Here is a 13436-nt window from a genome sequence, read left to right on the forward strand (position 1 = left end):
AGAGAGGGAGAAAGAGAAGGGGGAGGGAGGGGAGACAGAAGGAGGGAGGGGGCGAGAGGGAGATAGAGAGAGACAGAGAGAGAGCAGGCCTTTGTCCTGAGGTTGTTAATGTAGATCGTATGATGGAGTCAGACGTAAGCCTTTAAAGTTGAGGTCCATGTTGCAAAAACGAAGAGTGTGGATGTTTTTATGCGCTCTCGAAATGCAGCAGTGTCACCTGCACACGTCTCATTCCTGAGACTATGCTGTCATGATCTAGCCACCTTTCCAATACTCTCTAAGCGAGCGCAGTGTAGAGACAACCCGACACTGACCTGTCAAATCAACAGCCTATGATTGACTGGCAATACAAACATAATTGACGCAATGGCATTAACCATCAGACTTTTCAGCACAATAGATAAATGTGAATGACAGCAATCTGACAGAAAGATGGAGAGAGGTAGACAATGAATGTGTACGACAGAGAGAGAGAGAGAGAGAGAGAGAGAGAGAGAGAGAGAGAGAGAGAGAGAGAGAGAGAGAGAGTGAAGGCAGAAGACAGTGGAGATGATGTACAACTGCCCTACCGCCCTACTGTTTCATAGGTAGTAATTTAACTGAATACATCACAATTATTATTAGGGCAAGCCTCCTCTACTGAGTGCACGTTTTTGCACAATTTGACAGGTATAGAGAGTCACACAGTCTGACTAGGTGGATAATCTTGATTTTGCCCTTTTCATGATGAGACATGTCACAAACGTATCAGACGGTTAAATTGTGTAGCGTGCAAGAATCATAACCAATTAAATGAGTAGTTCATCTAAAAAATGACTTATTTTCTATCAATTACACACGCCATGAAGCTTTTTGTCGCATCTGGTAGGAGACTCAAAGTAGAGCAGCCACCCCCGGTCATCAAATTATTGGCTCAGAGAATGTGACAAAAACTAAAACAGTCAAGAATTCAAGGCCTCATGGTGTGTGTGCAATTGATAGAAAATAAGTAATTCTTTGGGTGAACTACTCCTTTAAACCCTAGTCTCTATTTTGGGCATGTCATATTGGCAAAACGTTGTGAGCTTGCCGATCGGATATTTTCAGCGAAGAGATTCGGTGTAGAGCGAATTGGCATGTTGAACCTCGGGGGACCCCAGTCAACTACTGTAAATACAGTGTGTGTGTGAGTGTGTAAGAGAACGCCGAAGGTAGAGTACTGTGGTCAATCAATATGCTGAGGACTGATGGATTGAAGTAATGTGTTTAAGAGTACTGCGTGTGCGTGTGCGTGCGTGCGTGTGTGTGTGTGTGTGTGTGTACGAGCGCACATCCCATCACTGTTTTCAATGGGTCCATTTAAAACAACAATAGCTGGGTCATTTTTCACCAGCAGTATTGGCGTTTTTCTAACTCTCAGCACTTTATCATCACCTGCTCTCTTCCTCTCCCCCCCCCCCCCCTTCCCCCCTCTCTTTCATCCCTCCTTTCACCCTGTAGGTGAACAATGAGAAGACCATTTACTCTGTGTGTGTGTGTGTTACTGGGGGTTCAGATTCTTCTGCTGTCATCTGTGGTGATGGAATCGATCTGAACCGCACGCTCAACCAACTCTCAATGGATTACACACACACACACGCGCACACACACACACACACACACACACACACACACACACACACACACACACACACACACACACACACACACACACACACACACACACACACACACACACACACACACACACACACACACACACACACACACACACACACACACACGCACACAAATCTAAACACATGCACACGTGCACGGTGGGGGGAGCTCTGTCGGGAAACGGAGACCACTGTTGCCTAGCAACGTCAGAGTGGAGAGGAGCAGCAGTTACTGTATGGATGGATGGAGCCCACCGACCAATGGGAAGACTGGTTTCAATACTGGAAAACCACAGGAGCCAATGAGAGCGGAGCTTTCAGTAACCTGCCAACATGGAGACGGATACGTCTCCATTAATAGCGGGACAACTGCTAAGTTGTTACTCTGTGTGTGTGTGTGTGTGTGTGTGTGTGTGTGTGTGTGTGTGTGTGTGTGTGTGTGTGTCCAAACAGTGCCAAATGCGTCAATCTCTCACAACTTGTCTGAACAGACACAACACGGAGCCACGAATTGAATTTCCAATCCAAATTTGAACAGCAGTGGGAAATAGTGTTGAAATTATATTTTTCACTGTTGTGAAATACTTCAAAGCCCCTATGAAAGAACACACTGCTGTGTGTGTGTGTGTGTGTGTGTGTGTGTGTGTGTGTGTGTGTGTGTGTGTGTGTGTGTGTGTGTGTGTGGTGTGTGTGTGTGTGTGTGCATGTATCAATGAGATCCTATCCTGATCCTGATCTTTGAAGTGTGAGAATGTAATTGCGTGAGACCTTGACGTGTGACAACACACCCCCACTCACCCACACACACAAACACACCCACACACACACACACAGTTGCGTGTTCTTTCGTAGGGGCTTTGATAACAGGAATAAATACAATTTCAACACTATTTCCTCCTTCTGCTCAAATTTGGATAGTTCCGTGTGGGGTACAATCACTGTGAGTGTGAATGGATGAATGTAACACACACTGGATAAAGGCGCTAGAAATGCAGACATTTAACACACACACACACACAGCGCGCCGCGCGCGTGCGTGCGCACACGCTCATTTTGCTGTGCTGACATTTAGCTTCTGTCCGTGTTTACAAAGCGAGGTGCACAGCGGTGCTTGAAATGTCAAAAGGAGACGGGGTTCCGTCTGTTAAGCTTGTTCAGCTTGACACTAACACCTGATTGGCTGGAAAGGGACAGAGGTACCAACCTCTGAAACATTAAACATTGCTCTCTGTTCGCTTTACGTCAACGCTGTAAAGGATGTACAGCACAATGAACGCAAAGTCGACTGGTGTCACACCTGTGTTGACAACCATTGTCTAGTACACCGTTTCCCAAACACTGGGTCGTGACCCATTTGTGGGTCGCCGACACATTTTTTATGGGTCATGACTCATGAGTAAATATCACTTTATTTTTTTGTTACTACATTGTTTTTTATTATTATTATATCAAAAAAATCTAATGAAAGAATGAATTAAAAACAAATTCAATGATTTTCCAAAATAATTTATTGAACAAATAAAAATAATCAAATAAATTCCATAAATTAGAAAACAAGTGTGAAACAAGTGTGAAAATAGCCCATCTACAAGCTCACGTTGTGAGCTTGTAGATCTACTATTTTCACTAGCTTGGGTCCATGTGGAGACGTCAAATTTCTCTTTTGGGTCTCGATCTAAAAAGTTCGGGTACCAGTGGCCTAGTGTGTTGGAAAAGGTATGAATGTATCTATATTATCGACTTTATTTGACTGTGTGTCTCGGCTAATAGGTAAATGGTGCATTACATTCACACAGCAGAGGAAACCATGCAAGGCACCAACCTGCTCATCGTGAGCAGTTTGGCCTTTGGGGTTCAGTGTCTTGCTCAAGGACACTTCCGACACTACCTCAGGGGGGACTCAGGGATCAAACCTGGAACCTTACGTTTCCCATGCAGCTGCTCTATACCTCCTGAGCCACTGCCCCCCCCCCCCAGGACCCCCCCCTCAACAATTACAAATACTGTATATGTTCATGTACATGCATTTTTGTCAAATCAATACCCTATACTAAGTTGACCGGCTCTAAATTAGGTACCTTTCGCTTTTTTCGCTACACAAAAATGACTTCAGCGAAAATAGAAGATCTACAAGCCCACAACGTGTTGTGAGCTTCTGGATTGGCTATTTCTGCTGAATAGTAGACTGGTAAGTAACCCAGGGTCAGTGATGTCTACTGTCAACGCGGATGCGTTGAGGTCATCCCTGATGCTGTGGTACGGTCAGTTGTGGTACCTAAGCCTGTCATAATTATGTCATAATCGCCTGATAGCAGCTATTTCAGCTAATCGCAATTATTTTTGCAAAATATTTAGAATCATTTCCATTCATCTGTATGAAAATCAGCTGGACAAAATGTACAGAAATGTCATATTTCCACCATTAATTTCATGCCGTTGTCCACTTTCAACCTTGCCTTCCTGTTTTGGGCAATTTAGGGCAATTGTTTTCTTTAAATGTTGAAAAGTATTTTCAGAAAAAGTGAAAATAGCAGATCTACAAGCTCACGACGCTTCGCGATGTGAATTGTTGTGAGCTTGTAGATCAGCGGCTACTTTTGCTATGAATGAAAGTATGTATTTGTATGACAATGAATCATGAATTAGAATGTAATGATGGTGACAGACAGGCCCCATTGCTGGTCAGTTAGTCTGGGTCTGCTAATGACTAACGGTGCTCACCATCAATCAGAGCATTCACTGAGGTGCTGATTTGATTGGCCCGGGTAAAGGCAGGGGTGAACATGAGGTCAGAGTGGATTTGATTGGCCGGCTGAGATATACAGGATCTCCCTGGAGTCAAATAGTCTGTCTGTCTGTCTGTCTGTTGTACTTCAGCAGCTGTTGTTTTGGGGGGAAAAGAAACCCTGTCCTGCAGAGACTTGTCTCACTCACTTCCTGTGTCTTTCCCTCGCCTCCTCCTCTCTCTCTCTCTCTCCTCTCTCTCTCTCTCTCTCTCTCTCTCTCTCTCTCTCTCTCTCTCTCTCTCTCTCTCTCTCTCTCTCTCTCTCTCTCTCTCTCTCTCTCTCTCTCTCTCTCTCTCTCTCTCTCTCTCTCTCTCTGATCAGATCAAGAGGAAACTTCATTGACAGTTAACATCCATATAGAAGGTTTAATGCTGTCTATAGTTGCTAACAGACATGCCATTCTGGCACTGAAATCAAATGGCTATCAAACTGAAAGTTTGACTCATGTACTCTTTGCGTCCAAAGGTTGTAGATCTGGCCTGTTTTCACAAGCAAGACCGCCGTACAAAGGAGCACATTAAGCATTAGAACGAGAAAAAAACTCACAGTGGTCTGAATGACCCTTAACCAGCCCTGAGCGGAATCCCTCAGGGCTCTATAATAGTGTATTTTCGGTTTTCTGTTGTTTGTGGGGAAAGCTTTAGCTGAAAATAGCCGATCAACAAGCTCACAATGCGACGCACCGCAATACAGATGCTGGGGCTTAAGTGGTTACGATTTATTACAACTTAACAGCAATTAACAGCATGGCATCTTTCGGTAAGACAGTATATTGAGGTCGGGTCTATAATGCATTATAAGCGCATTTATAGTGCATTATAATGCACTTATAAGGCATTATAACACTCATTATGAACGTTCACAATTATGCATAGTTAGTTACTGTATAATGTGATGTTCCGCTGAACTTAAAATGCATTATATGACCAGCACTTATAATACTTCAAAAACCTTGTTAGAAGATGTCATGCATGTTTATTAACATTTATAACGAGTGTTATGAAGCCTTAAAATGCATTATAATGCATTATAAATGCGCTTAAGTTATAACGAGTTATAGACCCCGACCCCTAATATCGTCTATGTCGGTTGGAAACCTCTTATGTCCAAAACTGTTACTATTCAGGATCCAAATCTTTTTTTTTTTTTAAGTAGCAGATCTACAAGCTCAAAACACGTTTCGAGCTTGTGGATCTGCTACTTTTGACTTACGCTTGTTATGATCAAGTAATTAATTTACGGAAAAACACAAAAAGTTTAAATATGGAGATAAGAGGTTTCTACCCGACAGCAACGACATACTGCCTTAGCCATCTTTCTACTGCATCTACTACACATAATATTAAGCAACTACACTTTGTTTTGTCTGTTTGTTTGGTCATTGTGACATTTAGGACTAGAATTCACAGCATTCATACATAACCTGAATGCAGTGACTTCTGCTCTGGTTCAGAGGAGTCAGGGACGTCATTGGTTTCCTAATACACTGTCTGCTTCTCAAACCTTTTAGCTCGAGACCCAAAAGAGAAATGTGATGTCTCCCCGGGACCCAAACTAGTGAAAATAGCAGATCTACAAGCTCACAACACGTCGCGATGCGACGTGTTGTGAGCTTGTAGATCTGCTATTTTCACTACTTCTTAAAAGTATTTTTTTTCCCCTCTAATTAATGATTTATTTTAGTTTTTATGGAATACAAAAAAACGGAGAAGATTTGGGCTTGTTTGTGATTTTTTTAAAAATCTTTTGAAATAATAATAATGAAAACTAAATGTAGGAAACAAAAAAAAAAAGGGGGGTATTTACTCGCGACCCATCAAAAATTGGTCCGCAACCCACATATGGGTCCCGACCCAGAGTTTGGGAAACAGTGTCCTAATAGATTCCTGAATCCTTACTGAATGTTATGACAACTGATACATATGGAGACCACATGCACACGCACACACGCACACGCACACACACACACACACACACACACACACACACACACACACACACACACACACACACACACATCCATGTAGGCATACTGTACAGTGTGTGTGTGTGTGTGTGTGTGTGTGTGTGTGTGGTCCATCATTCAACTAAGAGCAGTAAAAACAATGCATCCATTGTGATAACAAACACTATGGTTAGGCTGGTTGGACAGACAGTCATATTTGCTGTTCTCATTCAGGCTGCCAAACACTAGCAGCACGCAATGCCATCCATCTATACAGTGTACTTATGAGAAGTATACTAGCAGCAAGCACCCAAATACTGTATAGGTAAACACGCACAGACGCACGCACACAGGCGCGCACACACACACACACACACACACGCCAGAAATCAGCATAGTCAGTCAGCAATGTTGGTTGAGCGTTTCTATGTGTTTACTGCCTCTGGGCACGGAGCGGCTCATAGAGAACAGAGAGAGGGGGGGGGGGGGGTAGAGAGAAGGCAGAGAGAAGGAGAGAGAGTGAGTGAAAGAGAGGGGAGAGATAGAGAGTGAAATGAAGGGAGGCAGGGAAAAGACAAACAGACATAGTGCTCCTCTCAACACAATGCAACACTCTCTCCCTCTCTTCTTCTTGTCCGACTCAGTATCCCTCCATCTCTCTCTCTCTCTCTCTCATTCTCAGGGGTCTTACCTCTCTCTCGCCCTTCCGAAGAGAAGTCCAGCTCTTCTCTCTGTTCAACTCCTTTTCCCACTCGCTCCACTCAAATCTCTCCCTCTCTCTCTCTCTCTCTCTCTTTGATTATGTAGGTAGACGGTGTCTCTCTCTCGCTGTTGTTCTCCTCGGTTCAGCCACACGCTCTCTTCTGGTTACTCTAAGCCTCCTCTTGCCATAAGCTTCCTCTCTCTCTCCGTCTCTTGCTCTCTCCCCTCCCTCTCTCTTTCTCTCTCTCTCTCTCTCTCTCTCTCTCTCTCTCTCTCTGTCTCTCTCTCTGCAGAGATTTCAAGCGCTCAACAACTCCTCTTCCTCTCTCAGCTTGCAGCAGTGTGACTACATATTCCTACATGTCTCTGCCTGAATGGTCTCTCTCTCTCCCACCCCCTTATCTCTGCTCTCTCTCACTCTCTCTCTCTCTCTCTCTCACTCTCTCTCTCTCTCTCTCACACTCTCACAGTCTCTCTCTCTCTCTCTCTGCTCTAGTCTCCTCTCTCTCTCTCCTTCCCGATTTACACATCCCCCCGCCCACCCCCATCTCATCACTATGGAGACGCTGGGCCGAACCGAGACAGGCTCACACTCGCTCACTTCAGTGTGTGTGTGTGTGTGTGTGTGTGTGTGTGTGTGTGTGTGTGTGTGTGTGTGTGTGTGTGTGTGTGTGTGTGTGTGTGTGTGTGTGTGTGTGTGTGTGTGTGTGCGTGCGTGCGTGCGTGTTGTGTGCTTGTATGGTACAGGAGTTAAGCGAGCGAGTACAGACAGATAGTGTGATATTGCTGTCTTCATAATTTCCTTTTGAATACATTTAAAAATTCCAAATTCTACAAATCAACTATGCAAGTTAATTCTGCTGCTCTGCAATCACCTCTAATCTATCAGACAATCAATCAGGCAATCAATGAAGATTCAATATTGCTACATCTTATATACAAATACGAGTACACAAGACAGTAACAACTCTTTGGGTTTGCTGCCTCAATACTGTAGCAGCAACAACAACAATAGAAAGACATAATAAAAATTTAAAAAATCCATACTCCTCCATACTCTTGGGAGCAAACATTCAGCGAAAATAGTCGATCTGCAAGCCCACCGACGCGTTGCGGGCTCGTAGATTAGGCTATTATCGGCAAAGAGATTTGGCGTGGGGGGGGGGGCCTGAGGGACCCCGGTCAACTAAGCATAATAGGGTTTAAGTGGTTAATCATAGAACACCCTGAGGTGCTTGAGGGTGCCGTGTGTGTGGTTCCTACTTCTAAATATTACCCATACTGTATGTGTAGCGTACATTATATATCGTTGCTGTCGGGCAGAAACCTCCTATCTCCATATTCTAACTTTTTGTGTTTGTGTTTTTGTGTTTTTCCGTAAATTAAAGGAGGAGTTCACCCAAAAAATTACTTATTTTCTATCAATTGCACACCCCATGAAGCCTTCAATTCAGGGATTTATTTTTGTTTTTGTGGCATTCCTAAGCCAATAATTTGATGACGGGTGTATTTCCGGTAGGAGACACAAAGAATCTACTTTGTGTCTCCAACCGGATACATTAGCCGGTAGGAGACGGGAATCAAATTATTAGCTTAGGAATGCGACAAAAACAAAAACAAATCCATGGATTCAAGGCTTCACGGGGTGTGTAATTGATAGAAATTAAGATTTTTTTTTTGGGTGAACTACTCCTTTAACGCCCTACTTGATCTTACTACAGCGTCACACAAAAGCATCAAAAGCAGCCGATCCACAAGCTTGAAACGCGGCGCGAAGCGACGCGTTTCAAGCTTGTAGATCTGCTGCTTTTGATGCTTTTGAATTTGAAACCTGAAAAGTAACAGTTTTGGACATATGAGGTTTCCACCCTAACGGAGACGATATGCCATGATGACATACAGTATATATTCTTCATGTGAGTCATGCTTGAGCTGAGCATGTGTGTATAAATATCTATATTTCCATGTATCGGCGCAAGTACATTTTACACAAGAGTGCATACTGTATGTTTGTGGCTGTTGTTGTCGGGCAGAAAACATTGCATCTCATTCTTCATATTTCAACATCGTACGTTGTTTTGTTTTGTTTTTGGAAATCGAGTGCCCTACTTCGTCATACTACGTGTGTCACACAAAAGTAAGCAAAAATAGCCGATCTACAAGCAATGTGTGTGTGTGATCTACAAGTGATGCGGTGTGTTGTGAGCTTGCTTTTGTTTTTGTGCTCATTTTTTATTTGAATCCTGAAAAGTTAGAGTTTTGTGTGAGATTAGCGTTTTCAAAGCTTGATACTGTTCTTCCTCCTGGCCTGCTCATTCATAAACCTGATTGTCTAGGGGAAGTACAGCAGCTATTCTGCAGGCTGCTGCCATGTGGCCTTGTGGCTGCGGAGCCATCATTTTAGCAAGTGGCAGCGCCTGCAATGGTCCGGATGGTTCCAAACCTTTTTGGAACCACTGGGCAACCCTGCGAACCCCCTACACGTGCACGCACGCACGCACACATACGCGTGCACTTGTGTTTTTCAGACATGTTTTCAGACATATCGTTGGTGTCGTGTGACCTCATATAATGTCCAAAACTGTTATTTTTTTAACTTTAAACTCTGCTATTTTGTTTTACTTTTTGTTTTCTATATCAGTGGTTCTCAAAGTGAGGTCCAGGGACATCCAGGGGTCCTTTGAGCTGACTCGCTGCCCTCCCCCCAACAGAGCCAAACAGTGAAATACGTCAAACCGGATGTGACGTGTTCTCAGATTCTCCGATTGCAAAAATGTACGATGTGATGACTGTTCGTCACCCAGACTATAGATTATAGAAGATGACCTCTCCGTTCGTTTTTTATACCGTGTGAAAAAACTTGTGTTTCCCTATTCTGGCCGAAAATGACCGTGGAAAAAAAATGAAAACCGGAAACGGAATCTGCGTCATAAAACCGGTCCGGATGCAAGTGTGGGTGAAGTAAATGGAACTCGAATCCTAGAGTTAAACATTGCAGAATAGCGCGATCAGAGATTAAACAATGAACGCGCGTCCAACGTGTCTAACGCGTCGACGGCCAACTGGACAAACTAGCAATTGACGCGTTATCGAGTCAACCGCAGTCAAAGAGTTAATACAGCATCACACTCATTTTAACCACTTTATCCATATTTTATACGTTGGCTATTAAGAAATAGCAGATATACAAGCTCACAGCGCGTCACTGCGAGCTTGTACAGCTGATATTTTTGAAAATGTAATTGTTAATGTAAAACATTTTGAATGATTTTGGAAAAAAAAAAAATCACACTAATCTTCTCTTCTGTGGGTCCCTGACACAAAACATTTTCAGATGGGGGCGGACCCACTCCCTGACCAAATACATACCAATTTGGGGGTCCTTGACATTAAAAAGTTAGAAAAAGTTGGACTGACGTCACATCGAGAGCAAGTTATGGATGGTTAACGTTGGAACTGCCATGGCTTCACATGGCATCTCTGGCACCCTGAGGTGGCAGGCGTGGACCCCCAGATTGGGAACCATCGGATAAGCCTGTGGGCTTTGCTGACACAATGAGTCCATTCAGTGTAAACTGTTAAAGAGTTAAGACCCATTCACCTGAGACGTGATGTCACGGACGAGTCAGGGCAGGCCGAACAGAACGGGAAACGGCTCAGACCACAACAACGCCCTCTGTGATGCAACACAGTCTTGTTACATCCTTGATGCTCTGAGATATTCTGATTCCATCTTAAAGGGATAGTTCACCCCCAAAACATATTTTTTTCTAGCGATTAATAATTTGTCTCCCCATGGAGACAAATTATTGGCTTAGGAATGCGACGAAAAATATCCATGAATTCAAGTCTCCATGTGGTGACTAATCGATGAAAAAAAGTCATCCCTTTAACCACTTAAACGACGTTGGGTACTTAGAAAAGCTATTATCAAAACGTCTGTTCTTAATAAAACGGGCCAAAGTTATACGTCTGTACCGCTTTTTTCCATCTACACCAAATCTCTTTGCCAAAAACAGATCTACAAGTGTTGGGAAGAACTAATATTATTAGTACCGGCAGAGATCGTCCCATAAGTATCGGCTGGTCAAGGCGGATTACTCTCGCAGGATGGATCTTCTCTAAGGCCGAATTAGCGTCTTACAGGTAGTTTAGTGGGGGCCCGAGTAATCAATGACGGGACAGTGTTGAGTCAGTTAGGTTAATGAGGTCTTTGAATCTTACTTATATTTTCAGAGTCAACGGTGTTCTTATTCCTCTTTAGTACCGATATTACTGTTTGATACTGATACTGATCTAATCGGTTCTATTATTGACGAAGTTGTGAAGTTGCTTAGGTGGCAGCTACTGAAAAAATGCTGTTGGTGTATATAATATACCAAGATCATAATGCATGTGTATATATGCTTTTTTGGGGTCTTTTTTTGCACACTCTCTCTTTCGCTTTATTATTATTATTGTTATTATTATTACCTATCTATGCCGCTGCATTGTCTGAAGGAAGCTGAACAAAAATGAGTTTTACTCTTACGTACCTACGTACACCAAGATGTAACAATAAAGCACAATCTTGAACCTTGACTGACCTATATATATATATATATCTCTGTGATTTAGTATTCACCATTAGGCCAGCCCTCAGGCGTTACTGCATCGTACATCATTCATAAATTCCTTCTAAGGAAATTCCCGGACATGAGGGGATTCTCTTATTCCTTTCTAACAACAATCTTGAGCATGAGCAATTTTTTGCCAATGTTCCCCGCAGAATATGGATGCTGGGGTTCAAGTGGTTGAGACTCAATATGACTGACTTGAAGAAAACATAGGAAAACAGGACATGCCCGACATCTCCAACACTTCCCGGTCTGACATTTCCCGGTCTGTTTTTTGGGCGCGTTTTATGTCCTACATTTACCGTAACATATATAGTATATATTCCTAATGTGAGTCATGCTGAGTTAAGGGGGAAAAAAGGAAATAATCACGCTGCCACATGCAGACACCCACCAGGGAGTGTTCTGTCACAATACTCTGTGGGCTGGAGGGAGGAGAAAGCTCCTTTTGTTTTACTCTCAACTGAATGGGGCTGCAACTCTATATAGATGACTTTATCTATAAATCGAATAATCCAGATGCACGTTTTCTTTGATCATTTTGAATGATATATTCAACCATTAGTTTGATTTACCACTTTGTCCTATACTTCCTTAATCTGCGTTGTGAGCCTGTAGACAGATTATTTTAATTTATAGAATTTAGTACTTTTGCTGGGGACCTCCTAGAACCCCTCCCCCCCCCCCAAAGACCCCTGGGGGTCTTTGAGAACCAATGTATATTGTGTACATGTGGATGATAAAGGCTTAACTTATACTTGAACACTTTTCGACAGGTGTCGCTCGAAAGAAGCGGTCGGCTTTGAAATTAAATCTCCACACCTCACTGTCACGCTCTCTGGATGCTCATATAGTAGAACTAGGACAACAGGTGTATGTGTGTGTGTGTGTGTGTGTGTGTGTGTGTGTGTGTGTGTGTGTGTGTGTGTGTGTGTGTGTGTGTGTGTGTGTGTGTGTGTGTGTGTGCGTTGTACATACGCGTGCATGTATTGACGTTAACCCTATGCGAGTGGATGGGCCATTAGCATGCGTGTCGTATACATGACATCTAAGCTGCCTAGCTTGACGTCATTCTAATTATAGGCATTTTTTACGAGGTTCTACTCATATGAGTAGAACAGAAAAGAGAGGGGGACAACAACAGTGTGATGATGGCTTCATTCCCATTTCTGAAGTAACATCATAGGAAACATAAGAAACGATTTTGATATCCTTATATTAACACTGAACTCGTGAAAAGAGAAACAACTAAATCCTCTTTGAGCCACAGCTTTAACCCAAGCTCAACTAGAACATTCAACCTGCATCCTTTGTTACAAATCATTAGCAAAACTGACCGACGGCACTTCACGTTCCAAACTTTTAAACCAGTTGTTGTAAAAGTGAACCGAATCGATATTGAGCCACTCCATGGCTTATTTCTCGCCTAAAGTGTTAGCAGAGAGTATTTTTCGGATAAAAACTTTGAAGAGTTATGTGAGGATACTGTCAGAGTAAACAATGTAAGGTCACACACACATTTCCTAATGGCACCTCCTACGCTAGCTCTGTCCTAGAGAGAGGGAGAGAAAACCTTGTATTTCATATTTTTTTCCCCCCCATACATTATTTTTGAACGTCATCATATGACAGTGTCACACAAAAGTAGCCAAAATAGCCAATCTACTTAAAAAATGTCAGGCAAAAAAACCCCACATATGGTCATAAGTTAGTTAGTTACCCTGGAAAACCCGCTCCTCTGAATACATTA

General features: G+C 43.0%; 1 protein-coding gene across 7 annotated transcripts in view; it reads right to left on the reverse strand.

Annotated features, from left to right (window-relative positions):
• Nucleotides 1-13436, reverse strand: part of anks1b (ankyrin repeat and sterile alpha motif domain containing 1B) — a gene marked incomplete at its 5' end in the record, with an annotated part of 338563 nt that overhangs the window by 42867 nt on the left and 282260 nt on the right. Inside the window, 2 exons of one of the 7 annotated variants that reach the window (XM_080421026.1) lie at nt 7060-7343; nt 7385-7434. The exons of 5 other annotated variants lie outside the window; for them this stretch is intronic. Of the gene's footprint in view, nt 1-7059; nt 7491-13436 lie in introns of those variants that run through there. One more of the 7 variants, XM_080421025.1, reaches the window with a different exon arrangement.

The sequence above is a fragment of the Gymnoscopelus braueri genome (genome assembly GCF_963280865.1).
Source record: "Gymnoscopelus braueri genome assembly, chromosome: 23".
NCBI classification, from domain to species: Eukaryota; Metazoa; Chordata; class Actinopteri; order Myctophiformes; family Myctophidae; genus Gymnoscopelus; species Gymnoscopelus braueri.